Source organism: Paramisgurnus dabryanus, chromosome 11 (genome assembly GCF_030506205.2).
Source record: "Paramisgurnus dabryanus chromosome 11, PD_genome_1.1, whole genome shotgun sequence".
NCBI classification, from domain to species: Eukaryota; Metazoa; Chordata; class Actinopteri; order Cypriniformes; family Cobitidae; genus Paramisgurnus; species Paramisgurnus dabryanus.
This window is the reverse complement of record NC_133347.1, coordinates 37,056,487-37,071,656: the sequence shown is the minus strand read 5'-3', so window position 1 is coordinate 37,071,656 and position 15,170 is coordinate 37,056,487. Positions and strand designations below refer to the sequence as shown.

Here is a 15,170-nt window from a genome sequence, read left to right as displayed (position 1 = left end):
CACTCAAGTCATTCAAGTCATCATGTCTCAAGTCGAGTCAAGTCCCGAGTCTTTAACTTCCAAGTCCGAGTCAAGTCTCAAGTATTTTATTTTTTGTCAAGTCAAGTCACAAGTCACAAAAATAGTGACTCGAGTCGACTCGAGTCCAAGTCACCAAGTCACGAGTACCCATGTCTGCAAACCTCCTTCAAGATTATTGATGAGACTTCACTCGCTCTACAGATCCACTCGTAACTGGCTGATCTGCGCGAGAACTGACCCGAGATTCTCACTCAGAGCCAGAAACATTGCAAACTCGAGAGACCTGCTGATCCGCGCAAACTGTTTCTCGAGCCAGAATCACTGCAGATTCGCAGATCTGCCGGAAACATTCCCAGATAGCACACGTACGTCTCAGATACGTATCTGCGAGGTAATCACTCAGATTTCCATTCCGTCTGGAAAACGTATTATAAAGGTCGTTTGCCCATATGAATTACGTATCTGAGACGTACGAGCCCAGCCGTTTTGAAGACGCTTTTAAGATCTTTTCAAGACGCTTGATATTTAGAATGATGGTTAGCAGATGTTTCTTAGATCTTTAAAAGATCTTTATAAGAGCTTTAATCGAGCTCTTTCTAAGATGTTTCTGAGAGCTTTAAAAGACGATTAAAAGATCATTAAAAATAAATTGCTCTAAACTACATCTTCTACACAGTTATACACACATATTATTACAATATATCATTGACAACAATTAAAACAGTTTTTTCAATAAAGCAGGCAGTTGATTGCGTAAAATTTATTAAAATTAGACAAAGGAAAACATTCATAAGATGCATATTTACACGAGTGTATGCAAAAAAGCAATGTTTTTCTATAACATACAAAGAAACACAATATCTTTAAATTAATCAAATGCTTCCTCGGGCAAAGAACATCTTTTCCCGATTTTCCGCGTCTCCTTCAGTGGTAGACGGACAGATTCTTCATCTGCAGCAGCTGCAAAAAGAAACCATTACAAAAATAAGGAAAAATTAATTTTACAAACTATGTCATATGTTTTCTTTGTTTCCTCAATATAACTCTGATTAGAATGTCAAACAAAGATAAAATCATCCGTATTAATCGTCAATATCGTGTATATTATTAATATGAGCGTCTTTGCGTTAAATTCGTGCTACACCACACCATGCACTTATATCGACGTCGCAATGCAAAAGAAGAAGGGCAAGAAAGAAACCTGTCCTGGTCTGACGATTTAAGGGAACATTTGTTTAAGGTATGTAGTAATAATACATTTTAATAATGCTGGGTGTGGGATCAGTTAACTAGAAATTTCGTTGATAATAAGCAATGTATGTACAGTAACTAGCTAGTTCACGTTCGATATTTTATTCACGTGTCTGTGGTTATTTTAGGTTTTTGATAGTTAATTTCACTGATAGTTTGAGCCCGTGTAAATTTCTTAAAAAGCTGTAATTATTATTTTATTTAACATTATTATGTTTGCTGTCAAGACTGATATTTATGTATATATATTTATTGACGTTGATATGTAAACTTAACCTACTCAATTGTACTTGACTAATGCAATAATGACAGGTCCACCTGTTTAAGTATATTGTAAAACATTTGAACATAACAACATTTGGACATAACATACACACATTGTTTCCGCCTGCATCAATTTAGTTGTATAGCTGCATTGCTGGTTAACACCTCTGGGCAGATTCTCCATGTTCTTCTTTTATGTGTAGCTGCTCACCTTAAACAGATACAGTACATTGAAGTAATGTTTAAAACAAATTAAGCCCTATAATATTGTTTATGTTTACAATAATTGGTAAAAAGTTTGACGGATAAAATGGTTCTTACCATTCTCTATATAAGCCCCTCTGTTAACTTTTGTTCAAGCCTGTCTAGATCTTTTATCAGTCTAGAAAGATGTTGGAGAAAAGACATCATCCTCTTCTATAATCTCCATCTGTAATTGGACTAACAACTGGACCAGTGAATGCAGGTGACTCCAAGATTGTCTTGTTTACAGCTGCAATATCAAAAAAATTATTGAATTGAGGCTTTTTATATACATTTAGTATTTTTTATTAAAATTCATAATGAGCATATGTATACATTGATTTAAAACAGTACTCAAGACTGTAGATTTACTGTGAGGTTTTGAATGTTGGACAGATTATCAGACCTGCATCTGCCTCAGACATGTTGATGTTTAGCTAATGACGTGATAATGATAAATATTTTTTTTAGGCAACTTACTCTCCATTCGACCTTGCAGGTCACACCATGGTCTCAAGAGGGAAAATGAGTGCTCTATGGATTGAACAGAAAAGGTAGTATTAAACAGTGTTATGTTGTATTTAAATGCCATGAACAATGCGTTTATGTTTTCTTCCTAATTATGTCAACAAATGCTCTCTTACCTTGCATGGTACTTTAGGTGAATCAAAACTCCAACCATCTGTATGAGGGTCTGGATGGATAAAGGATGCCCACTGGAGCTGGAAATGATGGATCAGGTCATTTTCATTTGTCACATTTACAAAGAAGCACACTCTAAGGATTGCGTTACCCTGTCTGTGGCAAATACACTAGACAAAAGTATTGGGAGGCCTCATTCTAATAAACATGTTTATTAATTCCAGTATGTCCAATCAAAACAAATATAAATGCTATACCATATAATACCACTACAAAGAATTTTGATTTTGATTTTTGTTGCAACAGTTTTGTAAGTGCCTTTTTCTGTTCCGAAATAACTACAGCTTCTTGTACAAGTTATTGATAGGTTTAGGTGATGAGTTTTTGGCTAAAAACCTTTGAGTCATATCAAAGGTGTTAGCTGAGTTAAGGTCTGGGGTTTATTCAGAGCAGTCAAAGTTCTTCCACACCAGACTGAATCACTAATTTTCTGTTTGAACCTTACTTTGTTTGTAGGGTCATTCTTAAGTTGGTATTGAAAAGGGCCCTGCCAAAACTCTTGCTATAAATTTAGCATCAAACGGTTTTTCTAGAATATCATATGCTGTAGCATTAAGATTTGTGCTCATGGAAATAAGTAAAGTATTTAAACCTGTTTATTAGAAGGAGGTGTCGCAATAGTTTTGTCTATATAGTTTATGTTTAACAAGCCAAAATAACTAGGGCTGCTTCTTTTTAAGAACTTTTGGGTATTTTTAAATCAGCCAGAGGAATAACAGTCCTTAAATGTGTAATGTACTGCCATAATTTTGTAATGATCAAACGTGAGGTCAGATTCTTGTTAACCTACTGTGTTCTTTCTTGATGGTTAGCCGAGTGTCCCAGGACAGAAAATCTGTTTCGTATGAATCAGAGTCAGACATTAACATCTAATATGTAATATCTAGTGATATGTTTTCTTAGATAATGCTGTGAACAAATGCTCTTTTACCTTGAATATTAGGTGGATCCACACTTGAACCATCTGTACGATGATCTGCACCCACTGGATCTGTAAATGGTGGTGCAGGTAAGTTTCACAAGTAAACAAACTCCAATCCTATTCAGACCATTCATGATTCCAGCAATAACCAAGTTTTTTCTTAACAATAAGACTGCATTTACAATGCAAATCTTAATGCACAGATCATATTTTTTTGACTATATTCATTTTTTGTTCTGATCTTTTTATATTTACATAAGACATTATTCATAACTGATATCGGTGTTACAATAATTTGCAAAACTACAGTTAATATGAGTGTCATGATTTGCACTTGAGTTTTGTATCGACTTAAGCCAGGGTCACTGCCAATTTAGGCATGTTTTAATTATGACACTTAAACAATTGTATATGTACTTCGATAAAGGTTTTTGCAATCATGGAAACATAAGTGAATCGCAGACAGCATTCTTCTTTTACCAATGTAAAATGGCTGGAGTAGTGATGTCACTAGCTAAATTAATTTTCATTTGACCTCCCCCACAGAAAGACACAGCACATCATTATATCGTTGGCTCCGCCCACTGGTGTTCAGTCTAAAGTAGTAGTTGTTGACAATCATAAAGTTGTAATAACAGTAAGATTGTGATGTCAGACAAACATTGTGCTGTTGCTGGCTGTGGGAAATTAGTGTCTTTGTAAGGGTCGCAAATAATTTGAAAATATTTATGTTTCTAAATATGCCCCCCTACCATGAACTAAACTGGACTGTTGCAGAGACCAAGTGTAGTAGGGTACACTACTATGCAGGTGACATTCTTTTGTTTATTGAAGCTATGACAAATAATTTGTCTGTTTAGTTAATGTTTTATACAGTGTAACTGTACCTAAACATTGTTCCTTGAGGTCCTCTGCTATTTACATTTTGTATGTCTTCCTTATTTAACACACCTTATTCAAATCATCAGCTCATTAGTAGAGATCTTCATGAACTGAACTGAGGCTGTGTCCAAATGTTCACACTTGTCTTTGCACTAGACTACTTACATTACGGTTTTTTTTTTGTATTTGGCCTAAGTATTCTAGTGGGCGTGAAGATCCCAAGCGTGCATGTAGAATTATTCATCCGATGGGACACACTTAGCATGTGTAAAAATTTCAATCCAGGTAGTGCCAGCAATTTGCACCAAAACGTATTTGTGTTTTATTTACTACTTTTAATTTATATTTAACATTTTTAAGTTTTTCTGTAAATAAAATGAACACTCTGAAATGAACATTTGCTTATATCAAACTTTTAGATGCAGAATTCTTTGCTCCTGTAAAAAAGCTCTTTGTTTTGAGTATGTAGCTTTATTAAAGTGTATTATTTATTCAGTAGTCCCTAAATAAACGACACAATGTTGCAGATGTTTCACTAAATGCATAACAATAATGCAGTGAACACCATAGAAATGTTAACATACAATTAAAAGTCTCATGCTTTACATCCAGAACATGATGCACGATAGGATGCACAAAGTGATATTTGGACGCAGCCTCAGTCTGTCAAATCAAAGAGACATACAGAATGCACAGAGCAGTGGGACTCCATGAACAGAGTTGAGAACCACTGCTGTAACTCATTATGCTTACCTGACTCATGCAGAATTCTGGCCTGGTGTTTGGTCCCCCCTTTCTCTGGCTTGTGTCTCCATCATCATTACACTCTTGTCAGTGTAATAGTATCGTCGTCTGCATACCAGGACTTTGTTACTCAGCTGTCCCTTCTCCTTCAAGCTACATTTTTGTCAAGCTGCAACAAGTTGGAATACATAATTATTAACGTTTAATGATTTTGATGTATGAAATATGTAACAAAAGCAAAAAATGTATAGACATTCTATTAAGAAATTACCTTTTTGTTGTTTGTTTACTGACCTTTCAACCATATTGCATTTATAATTGATCATCATACCTTTGGTCTACTGTTAACAGGCTACTGTAGAAAACAAAGTCAAACAAAAAAGAGAGAAAAAATTATAAATGCTGAATGTGTCTCATCTTAAATACATTGTTGTTGTTTTTGTTTCATTGAATTTGGATGTTTTGATGATTTAAGGAAAATTTACGTAGCATATATATTGATGTTTTAAATCAGAGTTTGTTAATGACACTTAATCATTAACAAACATTTAAAAAGCTTTATTACAATACTAATTGATAATATTAATGTAATAATCTTGTTTTGTAACACCCTAAATCACTGAGCGCACAAACGCTACCCCTGTTACAAGCATGAGTGATTGACTTCAGGCACACATGCGCAAACATTGAAGTACCGCGAGAGTGATTCAAAAGCCCACGAAACAGTGTAATCACGCGGTACTGTGATGTCATACTGGTTAAGGCTAAGCCACGTGAAGCCTGACACAAGGGCTACACTAATCTTTGGGCTGGAGTAGCCTGTGGCTTCGTGTCTCATCGCGTTAAACGATCGCAGAACGATTTATTTCTCTTTTTCACCTCGATCTTTGGCCTCGTGTGATTTACCAAAACCAACATGTGAAGTTACAACGCTGACGAAGGAGTTTCATCAGTAGAGGTAAGTAACCAACATGTTATGCATGTAGTGGATCTAAAGATTGATTGTCGTATATGATCATTCTTTTTTTGGTTTGTTTGTAACGTTTATCAATGCAAGCCAAAATCGAGCTGCAAATCCCGAAGGCAAGGCACGTTGAACATGTAACCGTTTTCTCAGCGGTGGTGGGGTAAACATTTGCTAAGTTAGCCTAGACCAGCCCCTGTTTAACTTAAAGTTACTTGAGTTATAAAATGTATCAATCTTCCCGTCCGACTTGCTTGGCGTAAGTTAACGTTATGTAAACGATCGGTATTCACAAGAAGCCTTAAAGTTTTATAGCGAAGTGGTTTGATAATTAAGTTAATATATTTTATCAGTTGTATTAGCTATAAAGTTATTTATATCTGTGAATTAATTCGTATTTTTATCAGTTTCTAACAACACATACATGACAAAAGGCTAGCGTAACGTTAATAACGTACGTTAAGTTACTTACAACACGAACAAACTGAGTCTGACAGACAAATTAACTTAAAGCCAACAATAATAAAAAAAAAACATATTATAAATTAACATAAACGTTATGTTTACGAATTATATTATTTACATGTTAATAATGATGTTAAATGCGAAGAAAATGTTGAAGTGTGCCTGAGGAAAAACGGTCATATCATGAAAATGGCGCTCACGTGACGTACGAATGGCCTCGCGACCACTGTCTATGCTCGCGCTTGCGCGACAGAAGGGTTAACTTCCTGCTCCAACCTGCAACCATTTGAATGCAGGGATAATAACAAATAACCAAAGTTTAATCATATTGCTGGATTTTTTTATAATGCTTAATAAATGATGCGTGTAAATTTACACATATTTATTACGTCACTGACATTGTTTTTTATTGCGTTTATTTCTTTTATATTGATTGAAAATGAAAACCTTATTTAATTTACCTAAAATTTGTTTGTGTTTAACACTGATTTATGTTGTTTTTCTGTTTAATATTAGTGTGTCCTGGAAAACGTGTGCTCGGAAACATGCAGAATACAGTATTTACAGAGCCGACCTTGAGGCACCCACTGATGGATAATCTGTTTACCTAAAAACAGGTAATGTATAAACATTGCAAATATAATGAATTCACAAGTATATAATTTCACAAATATTAAATATTATTAACAATTATTATTAATAATGTACATATTAAATTATATTATACATGTTCAGTTGTTCTGTTAAGTTATTTGAAGGATATGCATGGTAGATCAATTAGATTATCTTTCTCACTAGCTATAAGCAGCATGCTATAGAAATGTTCCACTTAAAGGTGTAGCGGAGGATTTTCTCGAATTTTAGAAAAGAAACGCCGTCTCCGCTTTTTAAAAAAAATGCAATTGCGCAACACTCCAGATTGACAACTAGGAGGACCAATAGTCTTGATGAACCACCCGGAAAACCTAAATTCTCCGCAATACCTTTAATGTTTAATGCTCTTTTACCTTGATTGTTAGGGTGGTGTTCATACAAAGCAACTTATTGCTCATCTGCTTGAGAGAAAGTTACTGCTGGGGCTCTCCTGCTAAGGTTGTCTTAATTCTAAAAAGAAATTAAGTCATTTAGGCTTAGGTCATAGCAAGTTTTGAATGAATGACTTCACAATCTGTTTTAATAATGTTTATTTACAATGTATTTTATTCCACTTACCTGAATCGTGCAGAGGCTTGATGTTTAGTCCACCGGTTGTCTTCTCCAACCTCTGAGTGAAGCCACCACGAGTGGTCGTGTTAACCAATTTTTTTTTATTTTAGTGCACAGTGAGTGTGTCTACATAGTCTAAACGCTTAATAAACTGATAACGTGTAAGGTCATTTAAATGCATAAAATGGTTTTCTTTTATAGGGTAAAGCCCATAAATGGCAAAAACTGATTGGCACAGGTAGTTTTTTTTGCTCTTAAACCAGATTTTAAAGTCTTTTTTGCCGTTTCGTATGTGCGTATGTCTCCACCTGTGATAGATAAACTTCACAAATAAAAGTAAATTAAAACGCTTGAAACATGTTAATGTAATAAGCTGATTTTTATAATATCATAATAAGATAATTGTCCTCTTATTATGTGCATGTAAACATACTCAATGTCTTTGTTTATCCTTTGTCTCAAGTCACACTGAGTGTGAGAAGTCATTTGTCCAGTGCTGTCGGGAAATCTAATGATAACTGCAATTCCTTCAGTCTAACATGATGGTTAAATTACACACAGATAAACTCCCACTTTATAGACCACAAGATTTGAGTTCAGGCAGATTAAGATAGTTGATTGAGTTTAGTTGTTATTGTTTGGCTGTTGGCTCATATTATTATTGATTTTGACAATTTTCTTACAGCCCTTGTCTGTCAAAATAATGCAACCTCTGGTTGTAAAGCACATTTTAAACTGATCTTCTTCATTCTGTCACTAGCCCACCACAATCCATGTTTACCAGCTGTGAAAGTGCAGGCCAAAAATCTTCCTTCACCTGTGGGCCTCTACCCACATGTAGATAAGGTAATGAATTATTTGATTACTGTCGCTGTTTCTGTCACTGGGGCAAAATAACTGCCCTAGAGAACATGAAGAATAGCCAAAACTGTGGTATTGCGCTAGCCCTAAAAATTTGAGAATCTTGATGTTTCTAACACATGGTACAACCGCTTAGTAGGCATGGGCCAGTATAAGATTCTGGCGGTATGATTACCTTTAGCAAAAATACCACGGTTTCACAGTGTTGCGGTATTCCCATTGCTACACTAAATTTTTTTATTTTTAAATGGCAGGTAAAAATAAAGCCTTTAAATTATATTATATATAATATTTTCGAAATGTATATTACATGTAAACATCAAATCAATCACAGACCATTTTAGTGGTTTTGTAACCTTGACTGTTTAAAACCACGGTGTACCTTAAAACTGGTAACCAGTCCATGCCTACCGCGTAGTATCTATTATTAAGGTGGTTGACAGGTCTGTTTGCATGTTATTGCATTGGTAATAATTTATTGTTTATAGTCCAATATTGATTGTGAGAATTATTTAAATTTCCTTAAAAATGTTCTAACATCTTTTCCTTTCTTTTCTTAATGCAGCATTTCAGGAGAAACCTGCCTGTGATCTGCTAAGATGCACAGATTCAACTTTGGCCCATTGTCATCCCAACACCTCATCTGCCATCAGTTTCGTTTAGTGTCGGTCTATTGCAAAAGTTCTTATAAACTTTAAATGAGACTTTGTGTTAAGCAGGGGTTTCCAAACTTTTCATTCCACAACATATTAAGCCCAGGATACACAGCAGGATTTTTGCAATCCAATAAGACCTTATCACACTGTGTGACAAGGATTGTTTAAACTTCAGCAGTAGACTGTCGATGAAGACACCTATTGCATCTGAAGCTGCGACATCTGTCATCAACATGCGCTAGTGGTACACAAATACAGGTATTCAGGTCGTAGAAGCAAACACATTGTTGATGTGCGTTGATCATGCTGAACTTCTTACACTGTCATAAAACTATCGTAGGTGTCTTTGGTCCCAGGACTGGGAAAACAGACGTCTTTAAACCTCTCACACTGTATGAGATAGGACCACCAATTAAGAGCCACGATCACAGAAATCTCCACAATTGTTTCACGATTGGTAATCTTTCATCTGGGACAGCCAAAAATCGTGCCATGTATTATGGGCTTTAGACAGGTGTAATCTTATAGTATATCAAAACCATTGCTAATAATTAATTGGACAAACCATTACTACAATGCAACACTCACTATCTTACGGTGCGACCCACAAGTGGGTCTTCACCCACAGTTTAAAAACCCTGAGTATGAGAAAGAGTATGTTGTATTGTAATTAAAGTCACATCTAAGTGTTATGGAACAGTTTGTCATTATATTCACAGTATTACATGGTTCTTTCAGCGGTTACTACGTTACAGTGCTCTTAAAGTGTCCTGATCAGCTTTGGGTCTTGTGAAGTAATGTAATGAGAACGTGATCAATAGCTTTGCAGTATTTTGTTACACTGTGGCTGTAATCATATTAACACATAGGTTAAACATTTTATTCAAATTTGGTAAACAAACTAGTCAATATAATTCATGCTGTGATGCTGGATTAAACCTGGTCAAATGATTGTGTATTGTGTTTTCAATTTTTTTATGAGGTTTCTTCATCTATATAAACATTCTTAATATCACCTTTGGTTTGCTCAGAGTTTGTTCAGATGATTTTTTAAAACTAAATGTTGTGAAAATGCAAGGTGTGTTACACAATTTCAATGGATGGCGTGGGGTCAAAAACTATCAAAAGTTTCAACCTTAGATATATAACTGTTGACAAACACACTTAATGTGAGTCACACCCAGTAATTATAATAAGCAGGAATTGCAGTAAGCAGGGTCACCTTAAGATAATCAGCTTGTTGGCAATTGTTTTATTTAATTAAATGTATAACTGTTTTCATTTCAGACTGATAAAACAGTCAGAGGGGCAGTGGCTGTTGGCAATGTTCTTGTGTGTTTTGTATTTGTTAATATTTTGTAGTCAGAAAGAGTATGAGATCACCTTTTCTTGTGCATGGTGCTTTATCACCATACGGTAAGTGCCTTTTTAACGTTTTGGATTAAACGCAAAATGTCTACATTGTTTTTTATTATACGTGATATGGGCTTTTATTAATTATATTTAATTATATTTTTTGCTTCAAAATTAATGCCAACCCTTAAAAACATGTTGACTATATTTTTAAAACAATTAAACAAGACATTTATTTAAAAAATGAAATGAGTTGGAGGTCTTTGCCGATTCGTCTGCGTTTGATCGGATTCAAGACCAAACGGAGATGCATTGCAGGCAGGTAGGATTTAGAATTTTTTAAGATCTTAAATACGTCTTGTAGAGATATGGAAGACGTATTATTCAAAGACGATCGTCAGCAGATGTAAAGATCTTTACAAGACGTATCTGAGACGTACGTGTGCTATCTGGGTTGCAGACTCGAGACTCTCCGGCTCTTTATTCAATATTTTCTTTATATTATTATGCTATTATTTTAAGGCCTATTTTTTAATGGTTCGACGATACACACCAAACCTAAAACCTATAAGCATGTTATTTCAGAAGTGAAAGGCTTTTGTTGTGGATTTGCTTTGAGGAGACTTCTGTCGCTCTATAGATCCACTAACCGGCTCCGGCTATCTGTACAGCGAGTGAAGTCATATGAGTCCCATGGTCTGCGAGTCTGCAATGTTTCTGGCTCGGAGAATCTCGAATCGCGTGGATCAGCTGGTTACAAGTGGGTCTGTACTGAGTTTCCTTGGCGATTTAGCAATACTGACTCAAGTGACTTACACAACCCGGATCACTTGAGTGAGTGACTCACAATAACCCCGATCCCTAAAAGGAATCGAGTTTGCCAGGCCTACTGTGTAAAAAAATACTTCTATATGCATTATATACATTTATATGCATATGTACTTATATAAATAAAAATATGATTGGTTCAGTAACTTCAGTTTAAAATTCATTATCTTTTATTATTTAATAAAATAAAGACAAATATTATTGTATGATCTAAGTTAACTATTATTGTATGAAGTATAAAATACTTATCTTTTATTATTAAATAAAATAAATAAAACTATTATTGGATGCCCCGCCGTAACGGTTCCGAATTTCAGCCAATCTTATCTGGTCACCCTATACAAAAGGCAGATAAGCCGTGCTTGGACACAACCCATGCACTTTTTGTGGAACAAAAGCTGCTTCCTTCCAGGGCGCAGATATAGATACCCCAATGTCAGAACTAACTGAGAAAAACACTCATTTATTCCTATGGCAATAACCCAATTAAATAAGGTGTAGGGAGGTGTATGATTTAATGAATGGATGTGTAGTGGGATAATGTGGAGTAGTTTTTTGCTCGTATTTATACATGACCTTTTGCAATATATTTTTTTATTGTATTTATATAGTGATGTGCTGGACAAATAGCCCTGTAGATATTTGATTAAGGGGTGGTTTCCCGGACAGGGATTATCTTAATCCAGGACTAGGCCTTAGATTAATTAGGAAACATATCTGGTTTTAACAAACATGCCTTACTAAAAACATTACCTGTGTGCATTTTAAGATATGTCAGTGCAAGTTGTTTTCAGTTTGGACAGCTCTTAAAAATGTTTTAGTCTAGGACTAGTCTAATCCGGGAAACCGCCACTATATGTTTGTTTGTGAATTATGTGTCACATGCCGGAACTGTACAACAAATTGCCTCTCGAGGACATTAAAGTTTTCTAAGTCAATCTGCTTAAGATTTGTTGCACATGCAAGCAGCCTAAATTTGTTCATTCTGAGCTTGTAATGATTTTTCATACTGAAATTACAACAAGCAAAAGGAAAATTAGTTCATTTTATTTCATAATGCATTATAAATAAACCCTCCCTTACAAAAAATACCTACTGTTTTTTTTTTTTTGCAAAGATTCTTCGCATTTTTCATTATGTGGCTTAAGCATCTGTGACCAATGGGAAGATCAAACGTTTGTGCCTTGTATTGATCAGTGATGACAGAAGATCCTCCAGACTCAGTTTGCAGAATGTAAAAGAAATTGAATTTAGAAGTACAAGGGAGCTATCACAAATTATCATGATTGGCCTTTTGACTGCTTTTCCCCCCATACTTATCTTCATCATGTCCATTTGAAAAGCCTGCAAAAAATGTGTGACGCATGCTGTGGTGTGGTCACAAGTAAGGTAGGTTGCAACTGGAAGAGGAGATGCCCCCTTGGAAGGATTACGCACAACTAATTCATACATAGTATGGTGGACTTGTAGAGCTTTCTTTTTGAATGATACTTCCAGTTGCATTCAGACAGACTATGTCCCCCTTGCACCTTTTGTAAAGTGTTTTCTTTGACCACAGCATTATGCCTTTTGGGTGCATCATGACCCTTTGCAAGACTTCAGTGTCTGATCCCTTCTTTTCATTAATTAGCATTTGTAGACTTAGAAGTTCATCAGAATAGGTCTTTTAGCTGTCTTTGGTTCCGTGCTATGGTTTTCAGAACCTCTTTTGTTGATGCTTCATCTCTGCATCACATTTTCTTGGAGTTTTTGGATGGAATCCAAATAGACACTTCTGGGTAGTTTGGTTTCCAGAATTTCTACAATGGATGTATGTAAATCTGCACGCACTGGCCTCCTTTTTAATTCAGAAGTACTGTGGCACACATCTCCTCCTGTGAACTGCATAGCTGCCTTCAGGGTGACCTCATCTGTGACTTCTACAGTTACATTCATGGGACCATCTTTAAACCGGCAATAGCCCATACATTTGAATAGGGGTGTTTTTTATTGATTGCTGGGTTTTGACAATGTGGCATTTGAAACCAAAACTGCAATATTGGTGCTTTGATCTTCTTCCCTGGAAATAATGTTTGTCCACTGTAACCCTTGAAAACATATTCCTTTCTGATGTTTCCTAAGGTTTTGCCATTATTTTTGGTCAATAAAACAGGAAACATGGCTTCTGTGGCAAACTACATCTAAAGATTGGAACAATGTTTTATATGTGTATAATCACATTATTTAAAAAGAGCACACCTTCTGAGGCAAATGCAGCAAATATAGTCTTTGTTCCTTTTCAGTCGGTCACGTCAATGGCAGACGTATTGGGAAATCACTAGAGAGACCTTTCTGCTTTGAGAGACATCCAAAGAGCCAATGAATGTTAAATTCAGTATTAAATCCATGTCAGCGCATATCAAGTTTCTTTAAATGAAAACTTTGATGCTGACCGAACTGGCCTCAGTAAAGAGGGTAGAGGTGTAACAGAGCCCAAGGTTAGGATATTGAAATGGTTAAAAAAGTACATTTCATTTAATATTTTGCCAGTATGCCTTTCCTATTGCTGAGAAAAACAGATATATAATATACAAATTACCTACCTTTTTATCTGAAGATTCAGACTCATTTTCAGCACGAGGACCATCATCCTTTAAAGATGCTGTCAAATTTTTCCAGGAGCCCTAAAATACAAATATCATCAACACAAAGTAAACAGTAAACACTTAAAGGACAAGTTCGGTATTTTAGACTTAAAGCCCTGTTTTCAGATTGTTTATGGTCAAATAGAATGGTTTTGACTGAAATTTCGACATTTTCGGCTGCCCTGAGAATTTTCGCGTGTTTGTGTTTCAGCTCAGACCTCTACAATGGGTTTATAGGTGCACTGGAACAATCCTTCCTAAAATGCATTAAACTTTCGTTTACAAAGACGTGAAACTCACCGAGTGGTCAGGGGTGTTCACTGATATGCTCACACAAAAATCGCGTTAAAAGATGCTTTCCAACAGCTGTTTTAGCATTCGTTGTTAACTTGTGGACCTATTTCCCCAAACGCCTCACACCCGTACATTCTTCCGCTTAGAGCTTGAATAATAAACACTCCAGCCCAGGTGGTGGCGCTAATCCGCCTTTGCCAATTGCAAGAATAGAAACAAAGTTCCCGGCGCGGAGTTATACCGTACCTCACAGGACGTCTAATACAGTCAATGGAGTTGGTAAAAACTACGATAAAACCTGTTGGAATGCGTCTTTTGGAGCGATTTTTGTGTGAGCATATCAGTGAACACCCCTGACCACTCGGTGAGTTTCACGTCTTTGTAAACGAAAGTTTAATGCATTTTAGGAAGGATTGTTCCAGTGCACCTATAAACCCATTGTAGAGGTCTGAGCTGAAACACAAACACGCGAAAATTCTCAGGGCAGCCGAAAATGTCGAAATTTCAGTCAAAACCATTCTATTTGACCATAAACAATCTGAAAACAGGGCTTTAAGTCTAAAATACCGAACTTGTCCTTTAATAATAATTTAACATAGAACAGGTAAATTATATATTATACTTAGAATTACCTTCTGATCAGGAAACGCTGATTTGCCTTCAAGCTGCTGAATCTCAGGCTGTTAGGAATTGGACGTGGAATGAACCCAAGCGGGGACGTGGATAACAACACAAGACTTTAACAAAACAGGGTAAAAACGGGAAAACAAAATCCACGAGGGGGCAAACAAAACAGAGTAAACACTAAATACACTAGACTACACAAAACTACATGATGATCAAACATAACCCTGCTGAAAAAAACAGCATACCAGCAAGACCAGCATGTG

At 35.8% G+C, this 15,170-nt stretch overlaps 3 long non-coding RNA genes across 7 annotated transcripts; 2 read left to right on the top strand and 1 right to left on the bottom strand.

The window, feature by feature from the left end:
- Window positions 1–1,616: 1,616 nt before the first annotated feature.
- On the bottom strand, window positions 1,617–8,418 carry LOC135718103 (uncharacterized). Of its 4 annotated transcripts, XR_012337990.1 has the most exons (9): window positions 7,671–7,766; window positions 7,466–7,562; window positions 5,039–5,384; window positions 3,413–3,472; window positions 3,272–3,316; window positions 2,424–2,501; window positions 2,260–2,313; window positions 1,858–2,029; window positions 1,617–1,747 (listed from the first exon to the last, which is right to left on the bottom strand). It is a non-coding gene; the product is annotated as an uncharacterized lncRNA (long non-coding RNA). The 4 variants fall into 4 exon arrangements; XR_010520549.2 differs by having other exon boundaries at window positions 7,466–8,418; XR_012337989.1 differs by having other exon boundaries at window positions 5,039–5,381; window positions 7,466–8,418.
- LOC135718104 (uncharacterized) lies at window positions 1,868–2,626 on the top strand. The gene is made up of 3 exons (XR_010520550.2): window positions 1,868–2,002; window positions 2,251–2,333; window positions 2,441–2,626. It is a non-coding gene; the product is annotated as an uncharacterized lncRNA (long non-coding RNA).
- Window positions 3,452–10,133, top strand: LOC135718106 (uncharacterized). 2 transcript variants are annotated; one of them, XR_010520552.1, is made up of 5 exons: window positions 3,452–3,490; window positions 5,052–5,987; window positions 6,975–7,075; window positions 8,425–8,510; window positions 9,091–10,133. It is a non-coding gene; the product is annotated as an uncharacterized lncRNA (long non-coding RNA). The 2 variants fall into 2 exon arrangements; XR_010520551.2 differs by lacking the exon at window positions 3,452–3,490 and adding an exon at window positions 3,580–4,213.
- Window positions 10,134–15,170: the final 5,037 nt, after the last annotated feature.